The 15,082-nt window shown below is 38.8% G+C and overlaps 1 protein-coding gene across 4 annotated transcripts in view; it reads right to left on the bottom strand.

Annotated features, from left to right (window-relative positions):
• Znf385b (zinc finger protein 385B) overlaps positions 1 to 15,082 on the bottom strand; it is a 299,896-nt gene that overhangs the window by 117,898 nt on the left and 166,916 nt on the right. The window contains exon 1 of one of the 4 annotated variants that reach the window (XM_019209392.1): positions 5,989 to 6,060. The exons of the other annotated variants lie outside the window; for them this stretch is intronic. The gene's annotated coding sequence lies outside the window, so the exon portion shown is untranslated. Of the gene's footprint in view, positions 1 to 5,988; positions 6,061 to 15,082 lie in introns of those variants that run through there. 4 annotated transcript variants of the gene reach the window in all.

Below are 15,082 nucleotides of genomic sequence, written 5' to 3'. Positions count from 1 at the left end.
TTTTTTTTTTTTTTTTGGTACTGGTTATCAAACTCACAACCATGCGCTTATGAGGCAGGCAGTGCCACTGAGCAAAATCCTTGGCCTAGTTTTTAACTTTAAAGGAGACATTTGTGAGACTCAATTTGTTTCAGGCTTTGCAAATGGTAGGATAAAGCAGGAGAGAACTTCTCCCTTCGTTTTCATTTTTTTTAATTGAGTTTATTGGTACATTGTAGGTATACAGTACAGTTACATTTATTACTGGGATCTTGTACCTTCACATGACAGGCCTTGGTTCTCATTTTTTCCCCTTGTCCCTGCCCTCCCTTCAGCCCCTTCCCTTAGCTTTCCTAGTCCTTTGACATCTCTGTTGTGCTGCTCTGCCTCCTTTGGGTTTTTTGTTTGGTTTGATTTGGTTTGATTTTTTGAGACAGGGTTTCACTATGTAGTTGAGACTGACTTGGAGTTCACTACGTAGCCCAGGCCAGTTTTGAACTCACAGCGATCTTCCGGCCTCAGCCTCCTGAGTGCTGGGATTATAGGCGTGCGCCACCACGCCTGGCTTCCTTTGGCTTTTGTTTCCTTCACTCTACCTTCACTAGTGACCTGGATTGAAGTTTGCTTGTCCAAACATCTAACTAACATTTAACGATAGCTTACAATATGCCCTATACTCTACAAGGCACCAGGGACACAACAATGAATGAGAAACTCTCAGTCATTGCCTTGGTGGAACTGTCTTATGAAGGATCTGCTTGAATATATATAGAGAGAGTGATAGGTGTGATGACAGGAGATATACTAGAGACACTGAGAGAGCATAACTCTTTCATAGGTTTCCAGTTTTCTAAAAAAAAAAAAAGGGCCTAAACAAAATCTGAAGAGAAGGTTTAGGGTGGCAAAAGACTGAGGTAGGAGAAGGGGAAGAGCTAGTCCATGTATGTTTCAAGTAGAGATGACTACATCAGGCCAGACCTGGAACCATAACAATCATGATGTCCTGAATGTCAGTAGTGAATGGGGTTGTCTCTGGGGTGAAAAATGTTCCTAGAGGGGTGAGGTGAGAGACCAATTCTGGCTACACGAGTCACGCTGATGCATTTAGACTATCCTAAAAGCAGTGCAGAATCAAAGACAGATTTTACACAAGGGCATGGCATGCTGAAAGGTTCACGTTGTGAACTTTAGTTGTTGGAGAATGGATCATGCAGAATATGTGCAAGAAGAGATCATAAGGAAAGGACAGGTAGGGAAGAAGTCCAACAGAGCTCAGATGTTCAAGTGGGAGGCTTTGTAGTGATCCATGAGAGACAACGTTGGCATGAATGGAGGGTGAGGCTGCAGTTAGAAAAGTGTACAGGATGAATCAACAGGACGTAATTACGGGTCACATATGGGACTGATACCCAAAGATTTCAGCTTGGGTACGTGGACCAGTCAATCAGAGAAAGAACACAGAAGGGAGGGTCAGCTTAGAGAGAAATTTGCTTTCTGAACTTTGACCTGAACAGCCCTCCAAGCCAGGCTCTTGCTTTCATCTTTCAGTGGCACACACTGAAACTGTGGACTGTTCAGCTCTTCCCTCGCCACTTTGCCCTGCTTCTTCTCTACCACCAGGAGGAAAGGCAGACAGCCAATGGCCGTGGATAAAGGGAACTCTTGAAGAATACTCTCATTTATAGTTTCTTTGCTCAAGATGACAGTGTATTTAAACATTTGACCATCATCAATGTTACCAGGACTACTCAGTAAGTGACAATATGCCTGAAATCCCACAGTCATGTTTGAATTTTCAGGTGCCTCAAATATTAAAGTAGGAATTCAGATTCAGTCAAGATTTCCAGATTCTGCTCTCAACTATTTGTTAGACTATTAATTATTAATTAATCCTTAAAATATAAGAAAAAGTTACTTAGAAATGACTAATTAAATTCCTCACACTTTACATATATTTTTCTTAGTACATCTTCATCAGCAATTAATCCTTATTGCTGTTTCTTCATTATAGTCTTTTCTCACTCTAAGAACTTCATATGGGCTACCGATACCAGAAGGAAAAACTTAAGCAACAGCACTTTGACTTAAACAGAAGAAATAGTATAATTTTTATTTTTCACTTTCCTAGACAAAACAACTGATATGCTAACAGTCCTTTGTGAAGCAAGCAAGTACCTGGAAAAACAAAAAAACCCAAGCCCCAAAACAGTAAAGGATGAGTTCAGTTCTTTTTGAAAACATTGTTGTCAAAAGTTAAGTTTATCATTTTATTCAATATTGATGAATATTAGTATGCATTATTCATTAGATGTGTCATCTGTGGTGCAGTTAAGTCTTTCCAAAAATTAAAACTTAGTTTAAAAGCTAAATTTAAGAAAGTTACTTTTTAACAGTTGTATTATGTGAATTTTTGAAGTTAAAAAAAAATCAATAGTATGTAAGAGAAAAAAAAAACCAGAAAGCTTTCAAGAGCCTCATTAATATTTTAAGCAAATGCAGGGGAGAAAGGCAAGTCATTGTGCCAGCAATGCCAAGGTTATTCAGATCTAATGCCTCTGTGGCTTCAGATCAAATTCTTAATTTCTTTATATTTCATGAAAAAGAGAAATAAAATAAAAACAAACTCTTTGAAATGCCACAGCAAAGAAGGTTAAAAATGAGCTCTGACATTCACTTGATAAAAAGTATATCATTATTATCAGATCCACCTTAGTTGCTCTTCACACAGAGTTGTATGCCTGTGAACCATAAGGAATGGTTTTTACTATAATGCCCTTTGAAACTGGTGACACAAACTTTGCTCAGGAGGGACGATCAAAGTAAAAATTAAGAAAATGAGGGTTGATCTTAATAGAACTACTACTCATACCTAGATGAAGGTGTTTCAATCCTACACACAAACTGCATTTGATAGTGGGATAAATATAGTTAAGCCACTCTCTATCTGGGGGGAAAACAGCATAACATTGTTGTGTGGATAAAATACAGATTAGAACTGACATGAGTCAGACAAATAGCTGTCCTTGTTCAGAATAGTAAGTGAACTCTTAGTATAGTAAAATGATATTTCTCTTTATCCTTCTCAAAGATCTTAGGGGTCCTATTAGTGCAAGTGATGAGTAGAAGCCCTTGAAAGCACAGTCTACACTGTTTCTTTTTTGCTTTGGACAAATTTATCTTTCATACTAAATAAGCAGCACAGGAGGCTAAAAACAATTCCTGATTAAACAATGATAAAATCTTCTGGGTAACCACTAAAATAATGAGTATTGAAATACTTTCATTATAGTCAAATTAATTATAGCTACTTACAGGAAAGGGCCATTAAAAGCCACAAAGCCCATAAACAAACTAAATAGATAGGAGACTACAGAAACCAATCTACAATCATATTTATACATAGAGGAAATTATATCCTAATGTGGCATAAATCATGAACATTTCTAAGTATGGATGCAACAACTATGAACTGCCATCTCCTCTGGTGGTTCCAGAGAGTGAGGTAAGGATGGAGGGATGGAAGGGAAAGAGGGCTTTACCCAGGGAGTGCTTTACTTCATTTGAACTTTCCTTCCCCCCCCTCTTAGATTGTACTCCCTGGCTTCTGCAATATGTCTCTCCCCAGTAACTCTGATCAAGTTACTCTTTCATTGTGACCTGCTCTTCCTCTTCGGATTCATAGTATCTCTCTGTCAACTACGGATACTCAAATCTCAACCCTCTGCCCCAAGCCCCAGCTCTGCCATGCACACACCTGCTGCGTATTGCCATCTGGATGTCCATAACTATTTTGACTCACAGGCAGAGATTTTACTCAGAAGTGTGGCAGAGTGAACTTAGTCCTTGTAAAGGAGTGTATGATTATAATATAGGTTAAACTTAGAAAAGGAAAAGCCAGTGCCCAAGATTGAGAAAGGAAAAATATTAACAAGATTTCTTGTAAATCTTCAGTATGCTAGAATTGGATATTTTAACATTTATAATAATCTAATTAAATTGAACATTATTTGAACTTTCAGTTCAAACGAAGGATGGTCCTGCATTTGGGTGGGTTTATATGACCTGACACCAAATGTTCTAATCAGGTAGGAAAACGGGAGTAGAAATGTTATTTATTTGGAATTCCCCTCAGCCTCCATACACAGTGGAGGTTTTCAAAGGCCATTCATCTGGGATTGAGTCTCTGTGTAGTAACTGATCTCACTCTCACTATTAGAAGCCACACCTCAGGGAAGAAAAATCAGGAAAACAGAGAAAAGAGGTGGAAAAGATTAATATATTTCTGTGTAATTATGCCAAAATGTTTGGTGACTTTTTTTTTTTTTGGTATCAGGGATCAAACTTGGGACCTTGCCTTTCTAGGCAGGTGTCAGAACCACTGAGCTAAATCCCTAGTCCCTGGTGAAATTTTTTAAAAGGGAGATGCCAATGTTTTTAGTTTGTACGTTTGATCCAGTATTTTATTAATCACAGGATATTTAAAAATTTGAGGTGCTATATGATTTTCACTGAAAACTCATTAGCGTGTCTTCATGGCTAGTTTGTTTAAAACTGACACATAAAAATTATATATATTTATGGGGTACTGTGTGATGTTTTGACAAACTCATACATTGTGTAATGTTCAAATTAGGCAAAGCCTATCTCCTCAGATACGTATCATTTCTTTGTGGTGAAACATCCAAAATTGTTTCTTCTAGCTTTTTTGCAATATGTACTAAATTATTATTTATAGTTACCCTGTTGTGACATCAGAATTTATTTCTTCTATCTAACCAAACCTTAGTATCCATAGATCAACCTGTCATTTTAAAGTAAATGTTGAAACAAATTTAGATGATAATATTTTTCCAGGAAAACTTGAACTTGCTTCTCCTACACCTTTCCTCTCCTTGGGCTCTTTAAGTGAAAAGATGGCAACTCCACCATGCCACTTGCCTCCTAGCCTCTCCTTTAAGTCTCACAGGCACCCACTGCCAAGTATTAGAGGTTAACCTACCAGGAGGTCTCACATTTATTCCCGTGACTGACCTCTGCCTGTGATACCTGTCAGTTAAGTCCCTCGTCGTTTCCCGTCATTATTGGTCTCTTCTACTTCAGTTTTATTCCCCTGACATTGATCTCCCATGCTGCCAGAACAATATATCGCAAATCAAAATCAAGACACCTACCTTTCTGCTTAAAAACCTTTCTTTTCACGTCCCCACTCAACGATATTTGCTGAAGGCCAGGTCCCATGAGCCAGACCTACTTAAACATGATGTTGGGAATGTGGTGTAAATAGGACAAGCGATGTCTTGTGTCCACAGAGCTTCACCATTGCCAGGTTATTTGCACTAATGTGGCCCCCATGGAAATCTCTTTGGAAGGCAAGTGAAGTATGCTCTCAGGACGTGAGATAGGACAATAAAGCAAACATATGTGGCGAGGGCAATGAATGAGCTGCAAGTGATGTAATAGATGAGTTTTCTTTCTGAGTGCAGAATATAAGTTAACCCATATCTTAAAACTATAACTGCTATACAGAAAAGCAAACTAACATAGTAGTAAATTCTGTCCAGTTATGTGCAGTCACTGTATGACGACAAGGCATGAGAGCAAGTACCAAAATGTTAAGTGAAATAAGTCACACAAAGAAAGTTAAAATCACACAGTTCATCATATTTGAGAAACTGAAAACATAAATAAAATAGTTAAAGAAAGAAGAGATGGTAGGAAACAAAAAGGCAGACTTGACGGGCAAAGGAATCACAGGGAGGAAAGAGGCCAGAGAAGAGGGATAAGGAATTAAAATGTTCAAGATATAGTGTCTGTATACCAATCTCCCAAAACAAATGTAACTATGATGTGTTGCAAACATGCTGTAATAAAAAGGAAAGTACCTTTATGCTACAATCTATGTCACTCACGCATAACTTCATAGGTTCCTTATCTAGGTACTGGAAACAAGTTCAATCAGTGGAAATCATTAGCATTATTCATTTTTAATCATGATCAAAATTGACTAACCTCCATACCCGGTGAGAAGCAGTAGTTTTGCTTTTCAGTCATTTGACTCTGTTCCTGAAGGCTGAAAGTCACACTGGCCCTTCACTGTTTGCTCAGCTGATCACAAATCACAGATAATGACATTTACATTGCTAATAAACTTGACTCCAAGCCTGTTAACTCGTGGATTCTTTACTACAGAATAGTTTAACTAGAACTAATTATCTGAATAAGAACATTTCTTTATTTGTACAAATACACACACATATTAAATTATAAATGTATGAATTACTGCTTCTATGCAAGACTCAAGACTAATGTACAAAACAAATTAAAGCAGGTGCCATTAATTCATCCTGACATACACATGAAACTACCTGACAAACCTAGGTGTATCAGAAGAGTACCTCCCAGTCAATGCCTCCCAGGCACTGTGCTTGACATAGCCTACACAGCAATGACCTCTTTTGCTGGGTTTGTACAATCACACCAATAGACACATATCTCTCTATATATTTTGGGGGCATGGGGTACCAGAGATTGAACATGGGTCCTTGTGCTTGTGAGGCAGGGTGGCAGCACCACTGAGCTAAATCCTGGCCCAAACGTATTTATTTTGATACCAATTAAATCCTGGATAATATAGACAATTAATGAAAATATTAATTTGGCTTTTCTAAATTTACCAAATTTCAGGCAGTGAGATCTTTGTTTCTTTGATTACAGTTATTAGCATATTTTTGGCTTAGTGATATGAGATGAAAAATTAGAATTCCAAGCTCAGTTTCTTTTATTAATGAGGACTAAATGACCTCAGACCAAAGCTACATAGCTAAAAAGTATCCCTCTGGCTTGTTTAAAGTATAATTAGTAATAGATCATAACATGTCTTTTTTTTTTTTTTTTTACTATTTTAATGTATTGTTCAACTAGGTACAAATATATACCTGAATAAATATGTGTCCAAGTAACTATACACTCGGAGACAAATGTTGAGGTGACAAAATGCTCACATCTGAGTGAAATACATACTATGACTTTTCGTGTTTATTTGCTTCGATACAGGGTCTCGCTGGGTAGCTGACTGCCAGCTTGTCATTCTGCCTCAGCCTCCTGAGTGCTGGGATTAGAGAGGCTTGCACCAGACTGCTCGGCTGATAAAATCCATATGATGAATTTTATAAAACTTATAAACTTGTAAAGTATCCAAGATCAGTCAATAGCTTATAAACTTTGAGTAATACTTTATCTTAAAGTCCAATAAAATATAAAAGTTAAATTAAATGAAATGGGATTTGGTATGTGCTTAAAATAATAACCAATAATTTTGAATAATTTTCTTTGTAGTAGGCACCTTTCTAAGTGATTTCTTTGCATTCTGTAATTTAATTTTCATTAGAACCCTATGAAGCAGACTATTACTTCCTCTCACAAAGAAGATTGAGAAATTTTAGTGAGTTAAGTAACTTGCCCACTTACTGTTAATAAGTGTCAGACTTTGAGTTGAAATCAAACTTTAGTGACTCAGGAGCCAAATTCCAGCTCATATCTTAATGTTTTATAACTCCCAAGGAACTCAGGGGATCAAGAAGTGATGTTAAACCAGAGATGTCATTAGAGAAAGAGCGTTTAGGAAGCCACTGGAATAATCTTTTCTTCTATTATAAGAAATTTTAGGCAAGATGTCAAGGATGGCACAGTGCCAGTATTGGAGAAGACATGTCCTTTTTTGGGTGTTATGATAAATGACAGGAAGACCAATGTTTTGTACTAAATGTTGGTGTGTCCCCTCCCTCATCCCCCAGTCATACGTTGAAGCCTCACCCCAGTGTAATTGTATTTGAGCTCCTCCTCTCTCCCTTCCTATTCGCTCACGCGAGGATGAGGATGTAGTAAGAGGGGAGCAAACCAGAAAGACAGGTCTCACCTGAAAATGAATCAGCTAAATCCTTGACCTTGGACTTCACAGTGTTCAGAAATGCAGAAAATAAATTTTCTGTTAAGCGAGTTTATGGTATTTTGCTGTGACGGCCCAAGTAGATTAACATAACTAGTGTCATGGTCACCCTTTGTGGTGCCATGTCACCCAAAGAGCAGGGCCAACTAGACTGTCCAACTGCTAGCTGGGTAGCAGTGCAATCTGATAAATTACACAAGGAGCTTACAAACTGGGGTCGTGGCCAATGGAATGTAAGAATGTCCTAGGAAAGGTGAGTGTGAACAAAAGTTACCTTGAACAAAATTATCTACCTTAAACAAGTTACTGTAAACACCTCCAAGAATACAGTCACATCAAACCAGAAAAGGGTGCAGTTCCAGCTTTTTAGTAGAAGTTATTGCCAAAAGCTTGAAACTGAATCCATGCAAGGAGTATAAAATAGAAAAGTTCTGATTCATAAAATTACAACTGAGCAAACAAAAGCATTTCTACATTAAAAGTAAGTTCATAAGTTCACTTTGCACATTTCCTTTTCCAGCAAAGCATGGTTCCTTCTAAATTAATCTACTTGACTTTCCTGAGTTGAAATCATTACATATAAAACCAAGTACAATGTTAAGGAATTACTGCTGTAGTTTATTTTCCATAGAATGATTATATATCTTATTTTTGGGGAGTAGTGCTTTAATTTACAAGGTGAGAAAGTTTTCAAATGCAAAATTTTCTTGTTAGAAAATCTACCCAAAGTTCTGAATAATTCGAGTCATAGTTGGTAAAATGTATCTACATACTCCTTTCATAATAATTATTTTCCAAATGATTTAATGAGAAAAAGGTAAGAATTTATTCTTTGTAAAGTGTTACTCTGAGTACTTAAGACAGGCCTCATAGTAGTACTGCCAGTCTCCATTATATCAGAAACATAAATTTAGCAAATCACTTCCTAGCAAAAAACAAAAACAAAAACAAAACTCCCAGATTCCACTGCAGCTGACTGGGGCCACATGACTAGATTCTGACCAATGAGCTATGAGTGGAAGGGATTAACTTCCAGGTCATACCTTTAGAAGGAAATGTATACTTCTTCTAGATCTTCTCCTTCCTATAGACTGGAATATGTAGGTGGTGCTGAGTTGAGCCTGCAGAAAAAGCAATGCAGACTAGAGGTGCCTGAGCACAAGATGGGATATTCTGGGATCCCAGTATGCTACCATATAATTCTTAGATTATCAGGTGAGATAGAGATAACCCTCTTGAGAGAGGCACTGTGTTCTTAAACTGTTAATCTACCTTATACTTTCATTAAAAGAGGATTGCTCATATACCTTATTTCTATCTCAGTTTTACTGGTGAATTTAGTATTAGAGAAATTAAAAAAAATTCCTCACAATCATGGATAGTAAGTGGTGAGGATGGGATTTTAATCAAGTGCCTTTTCTATCATATTTTTTATACGAATAGAGAGAAAATTACCAATTTATAAGAAATTAGAACTGTGCAGCTTTGTAATCCCTGATCTATTAATCTTATAGAATTATAAGGAGGCTTCAATTTCCTTGGATTAGAATCAGTGCTATAAGCCCTTATTTTTCTAATAAAGAGTCTGGCAATTGGTTATTTACTGCTTTGAGAACTAGCCCTTATAAAATGTTCCATTAGGAAAATTATGGAGAAAAAAGATGGTGATTCTTCCACATTGTAAAGCGGAGGCCTGCTGAGGATGCTCTAACAATTCATAGAATAATGCACTAGATGCTCACAGTGACTCAGACACAGACCAGAGTGTATTTCTGTATACATCTTCTTTCCTGTTATTATCCTTTAGATCCTTAGCATGTAAGAGGTAATAAACTAAACAAAGTTCCAGTGTGGAGACATGCACAAATACATCTATTGTTGATAATTCCCTCCACAAATTTAACATAACGAGTTTACAATGTGTGCCAATGCTTTGTATTTCTAAAATGAATTTGGAATAATTTTAAATTTACAGAAAAATGTAAAAATAATACAGGGTTTTCATATACTTTTTACCTGGTTTCCTCTAATGTTAGTATTTTACATGACCATGGCACATTTGTCAATATTAAGAAACAGATATTGTTTTTTCATTTAACTCATGAAAACTGTATATAAATTATTCCTCTTGGGCTCAAAGGACAAGACACAGTGGATGACTGCAACTGTGGGTGGTATTGAACCCTTTAACTTAATGCCTTTCTCCTTTTAGCACTCCATATGGCTATCACTTTTACAGTCTGAGGTTCAATAGCAAAACTAGCATAAATGTCTTTTTCCCTTTTTTTACAAGTTCATAAACAGAAGCCTCGTTTTTACAGTAGATCCTAGAAAACTCAGCATTAGGTTTTTCCTGTCCATATTATTTGGAGAACTTTCACCTTTTCACCTAAAGCAAGCAAGCACTTCACGGCTCCTTGTTGCATATCTGAACCACCTGCACTACTACTCTTGCACTTTGGGGCCATCAAGTGTATGAGGATTACTCAAATACAAGCAGTTCTATAGCCCATGTATTCATGTGACAACCGGGATGGCTAGGAATGGCTAACAGGCTGGTGGTCTGTGCAAAGTTGGGATGTGGATCAAAGGGATGTTTGTCATCCCGGGTAAGTTGCAGCATGGCAGCCGGAAATTTCATCATGCTACACAGAATACTGCACAACCTAAAATTTATGAATTGTTTTATCAGCAAATAGCAACGATGGCAGCACTTGGGCACGGAGTTGGGGCAGGACATGATGGCGGTGGGGCTCAGCAGCCGCGGAGTCACCAAGAGCCAGGGCGGAGAGAAGTGGAGTTCAAAGCTAGGGCTGTGTCCTTGGCCTCCTCCTGGGCAGCTGGAGGCTGCTGAGGCTGAGCAAGTTTGGGTGTCCTGGGTGCAAATGTTACCGGGAGCGGGCAAACGCTGGCTAGGCTGAGGCAGGTGCCTAGAACCTGATTCCTCAGGCCCTCGCGGAGCCGCATCCCTGGTCCTGGTCCTAAGCCTCATCCCTCGCATGCAGCCCCACAGGATCCTTTCCAGCGCTCCTCTGTAAGGTGTGAGCCCCTGCCCCAGCAAGGAACTCCCACTGTCGTGGAGTGGCTTCCACAAGGAGCCCACACCCAGGCCACAACCTTGATAAACTCAGTCGGCACAGAAAAACAAAACAACTTATTCATTGTTTTATTTCTGGAATTTTCTATCTAATATGGTCAGACCATGGTAGATCATAACTAAAACCGGAGAAAGTGGGATAGCACACAAAATGGGAACACTGTGTTTATGATACAGAGTATATACTGTGGGATGGCTAAATTTTTAAAAAGAAACCAATATTGGTACATTTCTGTTAACTAAACTCCAGATTTCACTAGATTAACAGATATTCTTTTTCCACCTAACATTTACTCAACCTTATATCTAGTCTGGGGTGGTTTCTCAGAGCTTTCAGAGTACTGGCCTGGTATTTTGCAAGCATCACTCAACTTGGGTTTAATATTTTTAATCATATTGAATTGGAGTTAAGGGTGTTTAAATAAAGACTACTAGACAGGTAAATTATTATTTTTTTAAAAAAATATGGTACTAGAGGGATAGATAATAGCAAAGTGGCTTAGTGCTGCTGATGTCAACCCTTGTCTCCAGGGATTCTGGTCTCTTTTGTTGGAGAAAGATATTTCAAAGCCCAGAACTGGCCTTTAGGTATGCTTATTGCTGGTGGAATATCAATTTTTTCTGGCCCTGTCAGGGGGCAACGCGATTTTTAAAAATTAAGTAATTTTTGAGTGCCAGAATGAATGACCTCCTCTTCTGTAAATTTGCATGAAAATACCATCAATTTATTTGGGACTACATATACACCTAAATACATATATGCAAAAACTCAGAGGTGATAAATAATTCTTTAAATGTTATAATACTCCTGCCCTTTGTACTCTAAGATGCGAGGTCTTAAGAAACTTACACAAGAACACACGCACTGTAGCAGAAATGCTTTGAAGAAGTGCTTTAAAGAAAGAGAGGATGGCACTCTTCTCTGTCCTCAGTCTGCTGCTTAGCACAGAGAAGCAGCATCTACTGGGACAAGAGCTCAGCAATGGCACTGTGCCAAGCCAGAAAGCAACTGGGTTCCTTACTGACCTTGGTGAATCATCACACAAGGTCTGTAGTGCAGACCTCTAGACATTTCGTGTGGGAGAAAAATCAACTACAGCTTCACTAATCTGTTGTTATCAGGGCCCTGTTTCAAAGTCACATATAATTCCTAACTAACAAGTAGTTTGGAGAAGAGGCAGAGGGAAGTATCATTTATTTTGGAACTACTGCACTATGTATCAAATATTCCGCATCTTTCTCATAATCACCAAAACAACACTATGCATACGAGGAAACTAAAGATAGTGAGATTAAGATTCTTGCTCAGTATTGCAAGAGCTTACTGTATAGTTCAGTATTGCAACTCAGCCAGAGTTTAACCAAACTCTGTTTACCTATGATAGCATGCTAACATGTCTGGCATGTAACAGATATTCGCACCCGTGTTGGTTACCAGCAATGAGGACAAACATAAATTGTCGTATCTCACTCAACATTCAATACAGGAAAATATTAAACTACACAGGGATGTATGTTTAAATACATAATAAAACGGAAACATGCATTTACCATTTGTGTCTTCCTACTTCATGATTAGCACCTCAAATGATAAAACTGGCATTATGGCCATTTCAGGAGTGAAACCTTAGGTTTTATTGCCATCTGTCCACTAGTTTTTTTCTCTGGTTACAAAGGGAAACCATTTAAACCATCCATCAACCTACTCACTGATCCATTTACCCAGTTATATATTTACAGAGCACCTACTATACACCAAGCAAACTGCTATTTCATGTATACATTGTTGAATAACACATAGTCCTTGTTCTCCAAAAGCTCATAATGCCATGGGAGGGTCAGAAAAATAAATAGTCAAGGACAGCAGAATAAGGGTTTTCAACCTCAACACTAAAATGCTATTGTGAAGTGGATAACTCTGTGTTGTGACAGGCTTAGCAGTGTAGGATATAAAGCAGCTTCCCCAGCCTCTAGCCACTAGATACCAAGAACACCCTAACCCCTTGTTAAAACCTAGAGTAGCTGGAGACATCTGCAGATATCCCTGGGGCAAGGTCATCTCCTTACCTACTTCCTCCCTCCCATGTCATCAGAACTGCTGCAGTGGAGTGTAAGGTGCTATAAAACTACAGGCCCGAAAGTTTAGTAAAATTCAACTGGATGAAGTAAATAATTATATGAGTACATCTTTTGCATGTACTTTAAGAAGCTTCTGAGCATGTGGAAATACTGAATTTATGATGATTCCAACATATCTGAGAGGTGCTTTTGTTTAGTTTTAGGCATTTTGAGACAGGGTCTCGCTATGCAGTTCAGGCTGGCCTTGGACTCGCAGCAATCCTTTTGCCTCAGCCTCTCAAGTGCTGGGATTAAAGGTGTGCGCCACTCTGCCCAGTTTGGATCTGGGAGATTAAAGGCATTTTAGCATGTGTGCAGTGGGGAGAGATGTAGGAGGGGAAAGTATGAAAAAGAATGTTTGCCTACAGAAGAATGTGGGGATCTATTCATGACAATATAACAGATTGTGATCATAACAAGCGGAAATTCAGTTTTTGGATGGGTTGAATTTGAGTTCCCCGAGTATAGGTGTCCAGCAGAAAGTTAGATTTTTTTCATTTCTAAAATGTAGGGCCATAACTCATGCCAGATGAATGAACACTACCCACCGATCTACAGAGCCATATATGTTGATGAAATGACCGAGGGAGAGTGCAGGCTTTGAGAGAGAAGCCCATTCACCTGACAGGGACAAAGTGGTTGGAGGTGAGGGGAAATCGGGACAAGCCTGATGTCACAAAGGGCAAATGAGGAGAGCTTCTTAAACACAGCATAAAGGTCAAGTAAGATGAGGAGTGAGACACGTCCGCGGTAGGAATTAGGCAGCCATTGGTAGCTTCTGCCAGAGCCAGCTTAGGGGCACGTTCTGGGTAGCAGCCACCTTACACTGGGCCGGAGCGAATAGGATAGGATCAAGGAAAGACACTTTCAAGAAATTTGGCAGAAAGTGTTGGGATGATGCAGGCAGTGCTGGTGGTAGGGGAAGTGACAACGGCACTTGAGTAAAAACAAGAAACTAACATGAGTTCTGGCATTAGGCAAGTTGTGCACGCTCACAGGCTGCTGTCATGTTTGGCTCTCTCAGCCTCCTGGGAATTTATATTAACCCGCCTATGACACTGCTGAATATAAACACCACTGGCTTGTTTTTGCCTTTTCACAGTACACCACATGAGTCAGGGTGACTCTGCAGTACTTATTGTTTGTGGTATGTCTTCCAAATAAAGAACTAATTTTCATACCTGAGCTGTTCTGCACTAACATTGCAGAGATTCTTTTGAAAACAGAATGATCTCAATGTTTAAAAGCAAGACTCAAAACAATGAGACATTTTACCAAGCTCTAAAAATATCCTTCCATTAAGATGTTTGTGAAAATCCTTCCTCAAATCCAGACATCCCAGTACTTAACCCAGCAACCTTGAAGGAATTGAGTCACGAGAGATGAAAGTTGAATGGGACGTCAGGGACCTCCTTCCTCTTTCCTTACCCTTCATCCCTTCAGTGGTTTTAAGAGGAATCACTTTTCTCACAACGCAAAGTTCCCTCCCTTTCACACCACCGCAGGGGCTCTCACTTTCACCTTCGCCATGTGCCGTGCAATACATCCTGAAGTGATTTCTTTGCTTCTTTGCCCTCACTGAGGCTTTGCCATACTTTGCTAGGATAATGTTTCTAGAACACGTAGATATGAACAGTTCACAAACTACTTAGAAGTAACTGTGTCATTGCTTCTCACAAAATCCGGTCTTTATGGCATATAAAGCAGCCATCTTCAACATTTTTGACACTATGACAATTTTCTCACTGTGGGTGGGGTACAGGGGTGGAGAGGGATAGCTTTGGGATGATTCTAAGCAGCCCACAGCCAAGATCAGACAGGCAGAGCTCAAGCAGTAAGGAGGACAGGGAGTAGCCAAAGTACCAAAGCTCACTTCCTTCTGTTTAGCCTTGTTCTTTTTAGAGGTTTTTGGTTTTTTTTTTTTTTTTTTTTTTTTTTTTTTT

Source organism: Fukomys damarensis, unplaced genomic scaffold, assembly GCF_012274545.1.
Source record: "Fukomys damarensis isolate Sample0158 unplaced genomic scaffold, DMR_v1.0_HiC HiC_scaffold_26, whole genome shotgun sequence".
Lineage (NCBI taxonomy): Eukaryota > Metazoa > Chordata > Mammalia > Rodentia > Bathyergidae > Fukomys > Fukomys damarensis.
Note: the sequence above shows the minus strand (reverse complement) of the source record. Positions and strands in the feature narration are given on the sequence as shown.